General features: G+C 36.6%; 1 protein-coding gene across 1 annotated transcript in view; it reads right to left on the reverse strand.

The window, feature by feature from the left end:
* Positions 1–16,651, reverse strand: part of LOC129740893 (neuropeptide Y receptor type 2) — a 513,355-nt gene that overhangs the window by 42,161 nt on the left and 454,543 nt on the right. The window lies entirely within an intron of this gene.

Below are 16,651 nucleotides of genomic sequence, written 5' to 3' on the forward strand. Positions count from 1 at the left end.
GATACCAAAACTGACTCAAATCGCTCAACGTTTCACAAACCGACCTTGACAGGGGAATCCGCGACTTGACAGCCAAAGTGAACTCAACAAATTGGAGACGAGCGTATCAATTACCTCAGGGATTTGCACAAAATTGAATTTCAACTACCCGAAAATACTTTTTAATTCTAAGTTTTATTTTTAGCCACTATCTCAAACCAACATCAACAACAACCACAAACATGCGCTACTTATCCGTATTATCCTCCACAATTGTCCAAAATCCTCCGAAATGTGCGACCAAAACTTCTCCAACGACGATAAAAAAAAAACGCCAACTTCGATTGGGCACCACTGGATTCCACTCGCTAGGGCCTATCACTAGCGGCTTGATGCTCCACGAATCCGCGATGGCGATCCACCACAAAGGTCCTTTGTTGGAAACGCGCGTCCAAAATGCCGCCAACCAATCACAATTGGTGCGACCCAACAGCACAAAATGTCCGTTGCTATTAATAGGCGACACAATATCACCACTCAACTGTCCAAATTTGCACTGGTCAATCCGGTTCGAAGGACCAAAAAATGTTTTATAATGCACTAGAGTGGACTGTAAACACTCTTTTCTAATCTATAAGGCCATAAGCCAACACCAAAAAATTCACTTCACCCCTTTCCGACGCTGGGGGACCAATTTAGTTTACACTATGTGGGCTTTCGGACGGAGTATAGATTTCGCGACGTTTACTGTTCGGTGGTTGCAAAATTATGATTTTTATTTTGCCGTTTGTTTTCCTCCCAGTTTCGGCGCTCTGGGTCTCTCTTAAACCTAGAGACGGTGTAGCAGTGAGACGTGAGAAAAAGAGAAACTAAGACCGTTAGCACGTCTCACTGCGGGGCTTCCAATAATCACGGAATAATTTGTTCATTATCGAACAGGTTTATTAAGCTTAGAGTTTGAAACTGATTGAACAATATATGAGTATTTGTACTCATACGTATTTGGTAAAAAAAAAAAAACATTTAGCTGTGTCAATTTTATTACAGTGCCAAAGAATGATGAAAAATTTACCGGAAATACCGGTTTTTTACCGTCCCAAAATCCGGTGTTTCCGGTATTGGAAAATGAACGATTTTACCGGTTTTACCGGTTTCGGTAAAACCGGTTAGACCACCCTAGTTTTGTGTGTCAAGAATTGAGTTTCAATACAAAAGGTACGCACATGCAGGACATCAAGACGGTTGGGGAAGGTACATCGCCGGCGTAGCCAACGACGAAGAGGAGCCACTCCCAACGATGAGTGAAGTTAAGGAAGCCAGTTGCTTTCGCCAGCTGAATAGAAACAAGTCGGCTGGGAAGGATGAACTCATCAAAATGGGCCCGGACAGGTTGGCCGATTGCCTACACCGGTTGATAATCCGGATCTGGGACATAGAACAGCTACCGGAGGAGTGGAAGGAGGGGGTAATATGCCCCATCTACAAGAAGGGCGGCAAATTGGACTGTGAGAACTACCGAGCGATTACTGTCCTCAATGCCGCCTACGAAGTGCTGTCCCGAATCCTACTCCGCCGCCTAACGCCACAAGCAAACAGATTCGAGGGAAGTCATCAGGAGGGACGGTCAACGACGGACCAGATATTCACATTACGGCAAATCCTCCAAAAATGCCGGGAACACCAAGTCCCTACGCACCATCTATTCATCGACTTCAAAGCCGCATACGACACGATCGACCGTAACGAGCTATGGAAAATCATGGACGAGAACGGCTTTTCCGGGAAGCTGATCAGACTGATCAAGGCGACGATGGATGGAACGCAGTGCTGTGTGCGGATTTCGGGTGAATTGTCGAGTTCATTCGAATCGCGCTGGGGGCTTCGACAAGGTGATGGTCTATCCTGCATGATGTTCAACGTGGCGCTAGAAGGTGTTATTCGACGAGCGGTGGGCGAAATGCGGGGCACGATTTTCAACAGATCCAGTCAACTTATCTGCTTTGCCGATGACATTGATATAGTCGGCAGATCAACTGCGGCGGTGGAGGAGATCTACCGCAAACTGAAACGCGAAGTAGGAAGGATTGGGTTGATGATTAATACGTCCAAGACGAAGTACATGCTGGCGTGCGGATCCGAGGCCGACCGAACCCGCTTGTCCAGTAATAACAAGGTCACGATCGACGGCGACGAGCTGGAGATAGTCGAAGACTTTGTCTATCTCGGCTCACTGGTGACCGCAGACAATGACACCAGCTGTGAGATCCGGAGGCGAATTATCAGCGGAAGTCGTGCCTACTATGGACTCCACAAGCAATTGCGGTCGAGAAGACTTAGCCCTCACACGAAGTGTAACCTGTATATGACGCTCATTAGACCGGTTGTTCTCTACGGGCACGAGACATGGATATTGCTCGAGGAGGACCTGCGTACACTCGGAGTATTCAAGCGACGAGTGTTAAGAACCATCTTTGGCGGCGTACAGGAGAACGGAATGTGGAGGCGAAGGATGAACCACGAGCTCGCGCGACTCTACGGCGAACCCAGTATCCAGAAGGTGGTGAAGGCTGGCCGGATACGCTGGGCGGGACATGTTGCGAGAATGCCGGACGACTGTCCTGCAAAACAGGTGTTCGCTACGAATCCGGTAGGAACAAGACGAGCGGGGGCGCAACGAGCGGGGTGGTTAGACCAAGTGGAGCGTGATCTGGCGAACGTGGGGTGCCCGAGAAATTGGAGAACGGTTGCTATGAACCGAGTGAATTTTAGGAATTATGTTCGTGAAGTTATGTCGTAAGACGGAATACTATGTAAATAAAAATAATATAACAAAATCATACATTTTGGAAACGTGTGATATTGGTTTGAGTTATTTAAAATTCAATAGTTTAAAAATTTTAAACCTTTAAGAATGCAACATATGCAACTGTTCCAACATATGCAGCTGTTACTTTTAAAATTTCCACCAAAAAAGTCTGTCGATAAGAGGAGACTAGTGCTTCAATTCGAACAGCCTTTTTAATCACTACCGCTGATGTCAGAGGATTTTCTGTTATATCAGTTGAGGAAAAAGAAACGTTGCTGTTTTCCCTGAAATTCACATAGATAAACAGTTTGATCTACACACACATTTCTCTTTGATAAAAAAATCTATAGTTTCGCTTTATAAACGACAGCCAAAAAATATTGATTATTTTTCGCTGTTGCCTTTGTTCTATTTCAATCTCAGATTATCCACACGATGGGGGTAAACAAAATTCAATTTCCAAATAGTGAAAAAACTGTCCACGTGTGCAACCAATTACTGTATTCTATACACAACCACATGAATTGAAAAAAAAAAATCAATTTAAAAAAAAACTATACGAAAACTATACAGATAAATCTGGTACACTACAAGTGTTTGCATTTGGGATGACTCCCCCTCTCATTTTTTTTTTCGAACCGGATTCCAGAACACCGACCGGTGCAAACCATTAATATTGGAGAATAAGAACGGTGCTGCATAAATTATATCTTTCCCTACAGCCCCTCTCTAGGGTCTGTTCATCAAACTTCCTCCTCACTTTCTCCTGAACTTTTCGAGGTAGATAGAAAAACAAACCCAAACCCAAACTAGAAGAAATGAGCGTAGGTGGGAAAATTCTACCTTCTTCTACCTTCTTCAACGTTCCTCGCTCAAGCCCCGGGACTCTGCTGCTAAGATACTGACTTTACATCTGGCCTGAGGACAATTTCTCGTCGACAAAGCTAAACAGCAGGAAAAAAACCCGTGTTGTTGCACTTTTCTCTTGGAGGTTTTCCAAGTGAGTCGAAGTATGGATGGAAGGAAAAACTCAGAAAAACAGAAGACGCACAAGCGGAGGGACATGTACACAAATTTTCCAACAATATAATGGACGCGGCGCGGAAAAGTGACAGTTTTACGGTTCCCCACCATTCTTCTCGCGTTCTTTTGAGCCACCCACACCTTCCTTCATTGATGCAGCAGCGTTTTGCGTGAGCGTGTTTTGTTGTTTTTTGCCGCTTGCTCCTGCGTTCTGTTCTGTTGCTTCTTCGGTTGTCTTGAAGAGTGTTTAAGTGAAAAACTGATGTTTTCTTTGGGGCGGCACGACGAATTCGAGGGGGAGTCCAACATTCAGAAGGTTGGTACTCCGCAGAGTAATGTTAGGAATTTTATGTGCCGATGATGAGTGTAGAGAGACGAGACATTCAAACGAATGGAATGAACTGAACGACGATGATGATCATCGCCGCTAAGATGTGGACGATCTGGACCAGGATCAAGAAATCGGTGTGGTCTTGGCTGAAAACGTTAGCTCGACCGCCACCAAATAATCACCTTTTGTACGGTTGACTTAATTATGATTGCCCTGGTCCGTGTTTTTTGGATGGATGGATGAGTTTGCTCAAGGAAGACTTTGGGGCGGCAAACAGGATGCTTCTCCTGTGATCTTTTTTGGACCTGACAAATTTATGAGCTGCAATGGAGAGCCGTCATTATGATTATTATTGGCATGTACAACATGGCTCCAATGGCTCAGTTTTAAGAAGACAGGGTGTTGGAAAACTTTTTTCGATGGTTCTACGTATGATTTTTATTGCTAGGTGTTTTTCAAAGTGGCTTCTTCAGGCCACTCGGCAAGCCTCGTTTGATGAATTGCTGCAAAATGCAAATGGATGTCTAGGCATTTGGAGCTAGTCGTGGATGTATAGAGGGTGGAAAAATGGGTATTTTATTTCTTTTCCTCGCAACGTGGCTCTACTCACTTTCCCGATTTACGATTTCTACACCCACAAATCAAACTCTATTCCAATAATGAACTTCCTTGGAGGTGTACCGAGCGATGTGTGTATTGAAATCAGCATTAGAAAACAAACATTCTTCGCAAAAAACCACGAGCCAAGATGAGCTGTGTATGTAAACCGTCTTTCAATTGAAAACAGATTCTAGTTTCCCATTCTCATCCCTCATCAATGACAAGGGAGGATGAAAAAAATACAGTGCCAGAGGACTATGACAAAAACCTTGGATTGCTAACCGACTTAGTTGGTGCACTGGGTAAAATATCGGATTGGCAAGCCTAGATGAAAGTGTTGCAGTGAGTTCGATTCTCATTATATTTTTTTTGGGATAAATTATCCGATATAATGAAAATCCCATAAAATGTTTTCTTGTTTCGCTTGAATGTAGTTGTCATGCATCATTTTGCTTGGGAACACGAGTTTTTATGCCAGTAGTGTTTTTCCAATCATATCAACTTTGGTACAGTACCTACGATTTTTAGCGCATTTTAATCAAAGACATTTGCTCAGAAGGCATTGGGTTTGAGTAACCTCTTCTATAGGTGTATAGATATGAACGCGATTCTTTTGTGAAAACATATAACACATATTCGTTTTGTGAAATCGTATAAACCGGTGCACAACTATTTTCCGCCGAAACTATGCGTTTTAGACCTATAGGGTCTAAGCGTTAAAAAATTAGTTTTTTGAAAATTGATTAATCCACCTAGTAGTGAGCTAGAAAAACTAACTTTTTTAATATCCATTTTAGAGCTATATTGTCTGAGAAAAGTTTTTAGCTTGTACCAGTTCTAGCAACTTTGCTAAAGAAGTCATGGCTGTAACATTAATCGTTTCAAAGTTATGACAATTTTTAGCAAAATAACATCAATTTTCAGTTTTTTCAACATAACTTTTTTGCGCGTGATTTTTCATATAAAATACGTTCTAGAGAATTTTGAAGACAAAAAAGTTGTACACTTTTGCTGAGTAAACTGTATAAAAATTTTGAAGTTTAAACGAGATATCTTTAAAATACTTAACAAAAATAGTCATTTTGAACAGGTTATATCTCCTGAGTTCGGATGAGTTCGGTTACATATTTTACAGTTTTGCAATCAGGAAAGTATCGCCTTTCAAACAATATACAACTCAAAGTGGCCAATTTGGATCTTCATAGTGTAAATGTCGATAGACTTACTTTTTATGATCGAGAACTCTCCCAAAATTACTTTTGAAAAGAAAAATTGCAATTTTAATTATATTACAGGGATTTTATATGCAGGCAAGTTTTGACATTTTCTTTACCTTTAAATTGCCCGCCACACTCCCCCACACCAAAAAAAACTCAATTGAGCCCCCTGGTAAAGGACGCTACTGTTCCCAGCATGTCGACAGCATACAAATAACAAAACGCGAACAAGACTCTACTCATGCTGGGAACCATTTTTTTAAAGCTACATACATGTATGCGAAGGAATGGACGATAAAAAATATCTACATTTACGTTAACTTGTGAATCTCAGTGGAAATATATTTTTTAAGAGATCCACAGAATACGACAAGAATTTACTAAATAAAAATTAGGTTAAAAGATATGAAGAAAAAATTAACACTAAGGCTGTCTTTAAACTAAATAAAAAAACAACTGAACTAAAATTAAATATTTAAAGATAAAAAAAAACTAGAATTACTATCACTGATACGATGGTTGGTGGTTAACGAACATGAATTCCTTTGAGATATTGTATCAAATTTGTTTTAAAGGCGGATCGACAGTCGATGATTTTGATTCGATTGGGTAAACTATTATATTTAGAAGGCCCAATCAAGGAGATTCTTCGTTGACCTAGAGTAGTCGATGATCTACTACACTGAAGGTATTATGGGTTCGGACTCCCATGGTAAAGCTCATATTTCTATTGGTTGAAGAATGAAGATTATCAAACACAAATAAGATGGTTTGTAAGTCACACATTTTTGTAAGGGGCAAAATATTGTAAAAGTATAATAATATTGTTCCATTTACTTGCAACAGATGCAGAAACTTTTGCCGGGCCAGAACTTATTGGACTTTAAACAATAGCTTTCGTTCGTTGCTTATAAGGGGCCAGAACCATCAACTGTCGGCCCACGATGGATTGTGTGCCAACAATTGTGTGCTTCTTTTCAGAATGCTAAATCTACACAAGCACGTACTTTTGCTAGCCGAGTCTCAACAGCGATTCCAGGACACTGACGTATGTCGGTGTTTTTTGTTGTTGTTGTTGTTGTTGTTGTTTTTTTTTGTGCGGTTAATTCCAGTGTTATGCCGAATCAGCGGAGATCGGAACGAAGGGAGCAAATCATCGTGATTGAACGTATCAATTTTTTTTGTATCAAAACATACGTAGTGAGTCGTGAGCTGTTCACTTAAGAGAACTGAGACTCACCTGATTTCCAGTACTTACTCACTGATCGAGGGTGTTTTATTCACAGCTTACCTCAACACGCAATACAAGTATACAAACCACGAGTTAAAAATGTTTTGTTGAGATTTATGATTGCTATTAAAAGTATAAAACGATAAAATACTGATGAAATTTCACATACATGTTCACCAGGGACACTTATTGTTTAGTTTAAAAAGATATATTCAAATAAAAGATAAATAAATAACACTTAGTTAGAATAATTTTACAAGGAGCTTAGCAAATCACAACCAATCACCATATCAGTGATGCCCAACATGACATGAAAATATGATTTGAAGTTACAAATGACTTTAAAAACTTTCAAAATGGAACTTTAACCCAATCCAATTCGAACTTTTTTAAGTTTTTTTTCATAAATGATTTACATATATCCAAATCTATATATATATAAAAAGCAATTTCTGTGGGTTATTGTTTGTCCTCTACACGCTCAGCCATCTTAAGAGGTAGAGAGCTGAAATTTGGCATGGATATTCATTAGGACCAGGATGATGAAAAAAAGTTTTCAGATTTTTGGATGACCCTTTTTAAAGGGGGTCGTCCATACAAGACAATTATTGTTTTCGCGATGTTGACGTTATTTTTCGTCGGATTGTGACAAAATTTGCACATAGGGGTTTTGAGATAAGGGAAATTGATTCCAGGTATTGAATTTTGTGTCAGGGGTCGTCAAAAGGGGTCGTCCATATGAACTGTTCAGTGTTTTTACTATATTGATGTTATTATACATTGGATTGATATTAAAATTTGCACAAAAGTATTTTGAGGAACGATCAATCGATTTCAGGTTTCAAATTCAGGGTCAAGGGTCGGCTAAAGGGGTTGTCCATATTAACACTATTTTTGCGATATAAATGCTTAAATAAATTGGATTAAGATGGAAACTTGGCACGTGGGAGATTCAAGGAATGAGTAGTTTATTTCAGGAGTGGAATTTTTATTCAGAGGTCTGCGAAAGGTGTCGTCCATAAAAACTGTTCAATGTTTTGCGGTACTGACGTTATTATGCATTCTATTGAGATGAAAATTTCTACATAGAAGTTTTGAAGGACGCTCAATTGTTTCAGGTTTCAAATCTCGACCCCTAATGGTCGTCCATATTATCTGTTCACTGTTTTTGCTATATTGGGGGTTATTCTGCGAGACGAGTGATGTGACTCACAAAATTTCACTTCTTTATCCTGACTCCAGGAAATATTTCAGAGAAGAAACGGTAGTATGAATGAGCTCCAAAAATCGATCACAGGACATTAAAGCTGAAACTTCTAGACTAGAATGATTTCTGGAATCGACACAACGATGTGAAATTTTGAACATCACGTCACGTGACTTTCAGAATAGGCTCCATTGTTTTGATTATACATCGGATTATAATGAAAATTTGCACATGGGAGTTTTACAGCACATGTAATTGATTTCACGTGTCAAATTTTGACAAGAAACCAGTAAAAGAGGTCATTTATAATATTTTCGATTTTTTGCAATAACTACGTTGTTAGGCATCATATCGAGGCAAAAATTCAAACACGAAAGTTTTGCTGGACGAAGAATCGATTCCTGATAACAAACTTTCTATTAGACTACAAAAAAGGGGTCGTCCACATTTACTGTTTAATGTTTATGCAATAATTGTTTTATTAAATATGCATGAGATCCAGGCAAAAATTCATTCACGGATGTTTTAAAAAACGGGCAAATGATTTATGAATACAAATTTGGAATCAGAGGAGTTCAGCTGGTTTGAGAATAAAGAAGAATAATCAATACGCTATTTTCATCAAATTTGGAACCCAAACAAGGTGGCCCTACCTTTTTTTTTTGAAGATTATTCATTACACTGAAAGACTTATATTTTTGTTAATAGATGGTTTTTTTTATAAGCTAAATGACACAATGTGACTCGACTATTTATTGTCATGAAAAACTCAGTTTGTTAAAAAAACGTGGGAGTTTCTAAAAAAAATTCATGTAAAATACAATAAAACTTAAAAGAGTTGGAATAGGCAAAGACAAATGGAAAAAATGGAATGGACAAAAGGAATTTTCTGTGCGAATTGTTGCACAACTTAAATATTTTACATGTCTTTCAAATTTTACACGTCTATTGAAGTTAACGGACTGAAATTCCATCATATGTGATTTTTTTTCGTTACATCATATGTGATGTAATTTTACAACTTTTTTTTTGCCACAAAATATTCTTAACAGCACTGAATTAGAAATTTCTTAAAACTACAATAGTGTATGTTAAACTTGGCGTCCATTTTCCATTTTTTTCGCTCATTAATTTTAAAAATCATTAGATATTGAGTTGTTAATCATTTCGCATTTGTGAACTTGTCCTAGTCTTTTTTTACATTTCCCTCCTTTCCGTTTACTCGAATTTTCCCGCGTAACTCTATCGAATTGTATTTTGATAATATGTATGTTCCATTTATTGTTTACCATTTAGTTTACTTATTCCGCTATGTCAAGTTCCCATTAAGGTTTAAATCGAATTCAAAAGTTTCTCATAAATTGGAATTTATTGTGAATGAAACTTTATGGAAAAATAATTTGGAATATCGGGAATATTTGCCCAAGATTCTGCCAAACGCAGCACGTTCACCGCCCGAGAAGCTTTGGTTGGTATATTTTTTAGAACTGAAGAAATAAAAACACATTAGAGAAGATTTTTTTACCTACAATTTTCAAGCAGCTTTTTGTTCACTATCCTCACCTTTGGAGGCAGTGGTAATTAATATCCAAATTTTCATCAAAATCATGTCCAAAAAAAAAAATCACCGTTTTTTTGTATTTGTTCGAGCAAAATGTGCAAATTAAATTCCTTTGAACATTAACCCAATCAATCATGAACATGATTGGTTTTGAAAGGAGGAAAAAAATATGTTGAGATTTTCTGTTATTCAACCGAATTACAGCTTTTTTTTTGTCTTAAAGGAAATGTCTGCCAATTCAATCCATTGTTTTCAAAGATTCTTACTGAAGCATTGGGATTTCTGATTCAAAAATTTCCTTCACAGTGCTGGAGGTGATCTGCGATTTCATTTAAGTTTTGTTATATTTTCAAGATTCAATAACATTCAATTGGAAATCAGGTTTAAACAAATTAAATAGATCGAAAAGAACTAATCTGTTAAGGCTACGATGATTTCATGAGTTCATTCTATTTTCTGTAAATTTTAATGTAATTATACCTCGAAACCTTAAAAAACATTCAAGTGTATTTTTTTTATTATAAATTGTAATTTTCAATGAAGAAACATCGGGGCTAGTGCAAACGTATATCATCACAATTCAACTTTCATATTCTTTCCAAAAAAATCTAAGTATAGGTACATGTGTCCCATTTATTGATGCAACTGAAAACACATTGCTTTTTTTTCAGATGCGTCAGTGCAAAGACTTTAAAATGAATTAAATACTTGTTCATGTTTGTATTCTTTATCAACTTTTATTTATACATATATCTGCAGTTTTTCTCCAGAATAAAATAATGCTTTGTGCTTCAATTTCACTGAATACTGTTTTACAAAGACATATTAAATATAATTTTGAATATCCGCTTCAGATTTAACACTCAGGATACCTTTTCTGACCGTTTTGGAGAAAAAATTCTTAAAAGGTATATTTTTCATGGCTGAAAGACGCGTTGCATTTTGTTTCACCGTGTGAAGTGACAGGAGTTATTTTCAATACTTTCTGTGCTGTACAAATGATCTAGGACTAAAGTAGAAAAAACACATCTAGGCTTCATAGCGCCACCACGTGCATTGACAGTATGCCTGGTTGAGAAAAACGCGCCCAAATGTTCCCACTAGCCAGTATGCTATGCCATGGTTACTATTCTCTCGCGACGTTTGCTCGTGACGCCTCGACCATGGAAACGAAAAACAAACCGCCTGGCGCCCAAAGTAATGAAAATCTCGAAAAAAAATGGATGCCATGACTTTAATTTCATTCAATTAACAACAAATTTAATTATTACGGACAATTGATGCGACTTTCTGTTAGTTTTATTCGATATAAACCGATTTGCATGCCTACAGAATATTCCAAAAATAATTTCATTTGAATCCTTTGGGCCATTTCGGAGGAGTAGTACTACAAACACCGTTACAAGAGAATTTCATATAATAGATAAGAGAATTCCATTATTGAATAATTTTAACAAAAAGGTAAACAAAAAAATCCAATTGGGATTCAACTTTTTTTCAAAAATCCTACACTACGAAAAATACATTATAAAAATTAAAACTCAATTTCCCAAGAACGCCATCTCAGAATTTGATGAAATTTTTATTTAAGCCTGGTTATACCAAGGCCTACAAGTCGTTCGTACATTACATTTTGTGCATATTTAAGTGAAAAAAGTTTTTCCAACAAAATCTTTTTAATGTTTTTTTTTTTTGAAAATCATGTAAATTATTTTTTTAGTGTAGATTTCCAACCTTTTATTCAAAAACTGCTTCGTTGAATTGATTGTACTGATTTCGAAGAAATAAGATCCTTGACTGTAGTAAATGTGGTAAAAAGAAGTGTAAATCCTACACTGAAAAAAATGCAAACTAAAAATCCATCTCAGCATTCGATGATTTTTTTTTGGTTTTGGGGAATGATGTGGTTTCACATCTCTTGTGAACATGGCAAAGTTAACACTATTAAGGGAAACAAATGCCAACACGATTGGTGTTCACCGTGGTGAAATTGGCTAACGCGCCGTTGTACTAAAGCGGAGATTGCAGGTTCAAGTCCTGCCTGTGGGCCGTTGTATCTTTTTCAAAAAATTCATGATATTTACGGCTTATGTTCTTTCGTTCTTTGATAGCGCATGTTTCTCTAATTCTATCCATCACCTACGAAAAAAAAACTGCTGACTTGTTTCGATAAAAAAAAACTTTCTTTAACAATTTATTTTCGAACTACTGCACTACTACTAGTATGACTACATTTCATGCAATACTTCGCGGGGCATAAGCAGTGGTGTCAATTGAATTTATTGTTTATCATTGACAAAAGACATACCCCTGTTAAATAGCTAATAACTTTTTTGTCTAATAAGATACGAAGTTACGGTCTTGAACAAAGTTGTTTAGCGGAAAAATTCCTTTGAAGATTTTATAAATTGGCACAAAATCCATTAGCAAGCTCGGCTCCAGAGAAGAAACAAAAATGATGATGATTTTTCAGTACAAAATATTCAATTTTCCCATACAAACCTAAAAGTCCAAATTTACTCATGTAAACGTAACCCTCAAAATTCTGCAAAAAATCATGGATGAGTTTTGAACCAAAACGAAGCTTTTAAGACCCCAGGGTTTGAGAAATTCGAAAATGACCCCAAATCGACTCAGTCTAATGCGCAATCCTGCTTGAACAGCGTTTAGTACTGTCTGAATGGATAATTTTAGAAGATCAAAATAAAATTTTGCTTGCTTTGCCTAAAAATGTGTTAAAAGGACTTAGATTTCTGTTTTTATACTTAAAAAAAAAAATCTGCCCATAAAACAATTTCGAGAAACACACTTTACAAGTCTAATTTTGGCAAATTTCAAAAAAAAATTCGAAAAGAGTTTTAGTTAATTAAAGGTGTGAAGATAAAAATATTGAAATATGAAATTTGCAAAAGAACTTTTTTCGATGCCTTTTTCTTTGACCTTTTTTTTTCAAAATCGACATAAGGGATAACGACTGATAAATTTCGATAGAAAATTAATAATTCACTTCAATTAGATGAAGACTATCAAATTGATATTCTACATGTTTTTATTGCAAGAACAAATCTTAAAATTGCTAAAGAGAAGAATGATTTGAACTGAATTCGGTCTTTTGTGTTAAGTATTCTTTGATAATTACATCTTATGATCAAAATTAATTTATACAAAACGTTTCCACCACTAAAAATATTAAAAATTATTATTATAAAGACAATAAAAAAAGTTCTTTCCACTTTTATTTTTAGTTTCGCCAAATTCACGGTGAAATTTTTTTCGACCTTGATAAATCGAAAAACTTCTGTATTGTATAAATTTGTACTAATTTGTTCAGCCGAAAACAAAATCGGAATAATTCTGCAATGCTTACTCTAGGGACCACTCTTAACCTATATTATAATAACAAAACTAATCGAGATATTATTGCAAGGACATCCCCTTACCTCTTATATTGAACATTTCACTTCCGATTTCAATTATCTTCCAAGTTTCCGAGAACTTAATGAAGTGTTATTAAAATAATGTTCAAATTTTTGTTTTCCTCAGGGGGTGGGGGGCCTGAATCGAAATATTTGCTCAGGGGGCCCCCAGTTTACTTTTTAATTCAGATTTTTTTCTATTTATTTCCAATTCTGATTCATAGAATTAAAAGCAGAGTGTCATAACCCATTGATACAGGGTGCCTGATTATTCATCTCTTACTAAAATTGAAATAATTTTTAATCTTCTTTTGAAACTGTTAAGGGTTTTAAACATCTGTTTTTTTTTACTTTCAGGATTGTTTTGACGTACTTCATTGTTGGTGAAATAAATCCTGAATACGCCATAATGCAATTCTCTGAAGTGGAAATTCATTCATAGAGTTTGTGTCTTTAACCGATTAGAAAATGTTTTCAACTTGAAAATTTCAAGCTTATCATTTTCCCCAACTTTTTGATTTAATAAGCGCTTATTACGACTCTTATCGAAATGAAATAAGTGTGCATCACTATTCTGATTATCAATCTCATACATGAATTTTTCGATCCCATTAACAATGTTGTCGATTCCATGACATTTCCCACAAGGCACAAATTATTTTATGAAAGAAATCCTACAGTGAAAAAAAATCAGCTCACCATTCAGCTCCCAGTGAGCCTTGTTGCTTTTTCTCCGAAAAAGGCGCCCAGCATTATTCATCCCAGCACCAAATCTGCGCGCATCCGATCCGGAACAAATTTTCCGGGTCCAATCCTCGACGAGGTTGTTTGCTGCTTACTTTTCGGTCGTAACATGTTACACGCTTTTTTGGAGAGTCCACGAAGTAATTAAAAATTTGTTTACACAACCAACGACGAGATAATGTTCCATTATGCTGCTGCTTTCGGTGTCCGTCCGGTGGATGTTATTATTACTTTCGGGACTTTTCTCTTTTAAGGAACATTACAAAAAAAACCATGGGGCCGAAACCGGGGAAAATTACCGGGAAGCCAACATTTGTTGCCCAAATTTGTGTAATCCTCTTACGACGACGACGGCTGTTTTAATTTTTTCGCGTTGGATTAAATTTTAATTTTCCCTCGGTTCCGTTTGATGATCTAATAACACTTGACGTTTCACTTGACTCACTGGGCTCCAACCACCGAAATTTGCCGCCGGAAGAAGTCTTAGGATCTCTTCGATGAAGGTCGATTTGAGAGAGTGTATAATTCGGTCTGAAATATTCGATCACTGGATAGCAGAAGCACAATAATTTGGAAACTCCACACTTCTCGGCAATGGAAAATGCCAGTTTTTAACCGAAACCCAAAAAAAAACAACACTTGACCACCTTGAGAAAGCAAAATCTCGGGGAAAACGATCTATTTTCCACGGCGTTCCTTTCGGGACTGATCCTCTCGGGCGGCTCCGGATCGACAGAAAAGATGACGACGACGCGCGCACTCCAATCAGCTTCTTACTAATTTCATGGTTGTTGTTTTTTTCATCTTCCAATCTCATAAGTTGCGCGCGGGTGTGGAAAATCATCCACATTTTCTCCGTCCGTCCATGATGGTGGAAATCAACCAATACACGAAGAAGATGGAAATGTGGTGGTCCGAGCACTACTGATCGTGCCAATGAACGTTTCCTCTGAATTGATGAGTGGGAGGTTGGGGGAGGTGGTTGGGTAAGAGAGTTTGAGGTGCTTGATTTCCCGAACTCGGTGATCGTGTGTTTTTTTGGGGCGGGTGAAATTCAAGGGGGATGTAAGCCGTTGATGGAAAAATTATTGGGAACTGTATCCAAATTGAGAATTTTAGTTTTAACATTCTACTTTGAAACGAGAGTCTGAAACATTTATTATAGATAAATTTTACTTTGAAGTTTCCATTTCTGAGTTTTCCAGTGCATGGTAAGCGAGAAAAAAATATTAGGTCAAAAAAATTGAGAATAGAATAGATTGTAGGTAGGGTTGGCTAAAGCGCGATGTTTCCATAAAGTTTAAGGCAACTCGGGTTTTCGTTATCGTCAAAACCAGAATTATGTACCTGTGCTGGGATTTTTTCATTAAATTTACATGAAAATGGAGAACAAGGCTAGCTCGAGGTTAAAATATTACTAAAAGCTGTTTTCTTTCAATAAAACGTGCTGTATCTATTGCCATTCGTATTTACTTTACTAAAAGAAGTTTGTAGTTTTGTAGGGGAAATTTTAATTTTGAAAACTTTCCACAACTCCACTTTTTGGTTGTTTTTTTACAGCCAATGCTATTTCTGTAAGTTTTCAAAGCAATTTTATTACAACAAGCTTTAATTTTGTAAGAGAAAACAAAAATTTTCTTTTTCAAAATCACCAAAATTTTGCTGAAAGTCTTGAAAAATATAAAACTGAATGATACATATTCGTTGGGTTTTGCATTATAATTTATGTGATTAAACAATGAACTTTTTTAAGGAGTGTCTTCGAAAAAATGCAAGTGGGGCAAGTGATATAAATTTTTAAGTTCTCTGGTTCGTCTAAAACTTACTAATAAAATGGCCTGAATTCGTTTCAACAAGGTATAAAAAGCTGTTCACCGGTTAAATTTACAAAAATAGATGGTCAAATCCATCGCAAATCATTTGGTCCACTAGAGGAGAGATATTTGGGCACCCTGGCTGTAGGAACGGGGGGGAGGGGTTGTTGGAGTTTGGGATTAAACCTTTTCTATGGGGGTCCAGAAAAAGAAAACGAGGTTTTCATATCTACACTCAATATTTCAGATTTCCAAACAAATTTGAATGATTGAGTAAGTTTATCCAAGAGATTTCTTTATTCGGAACTTCACCTTTATATTCACTGATTGATAGAAGATCTGTTCAGAATATTTAATTTAAATTAGATATTTTTTCTTGTTTTTGAGGTTTTGGTTACATATTTTTAAAATCAAAATTGTCTTTATTTTTTTCATTTTTCGAATTCTGTATCGAGTTTGGAATTCTTGATTTTCAGCTTGAATAATCATAAGATAAAAAATGAAATACTGTTCAGCGATTTGATTCAGATATGGTTTTGCATTTTGTTAATAATTTTCGAAACTCAAATGTAATTTCTATATTTAGATAATAGTTCTCCAAATTTAAAAAAAAAAATAAGAAACCATCCTGACTTTTGTTCACCATTCAGATACGGAATTTTTTCAAAGAAATTGGATGCTTTCTTTAAAAAAAACTTGCTTTTCTCAAATCAAATAACCTA

The sequence above is a fragment of the Uranotaenia lowii genome, chromosome 2 (assembly GCF_029784155.1).
Source record: "Uranotaenia lowii strain MFRU-FL chromosome 2, ASM2978415v1, whole genome shotgun sequence".
Lineage (NCBI taxonomy): Eukaryota > Metazoa > Arthropoda > Insecta > Diptera > Culicidae > Uranotaenia > Uranotaenia lowii.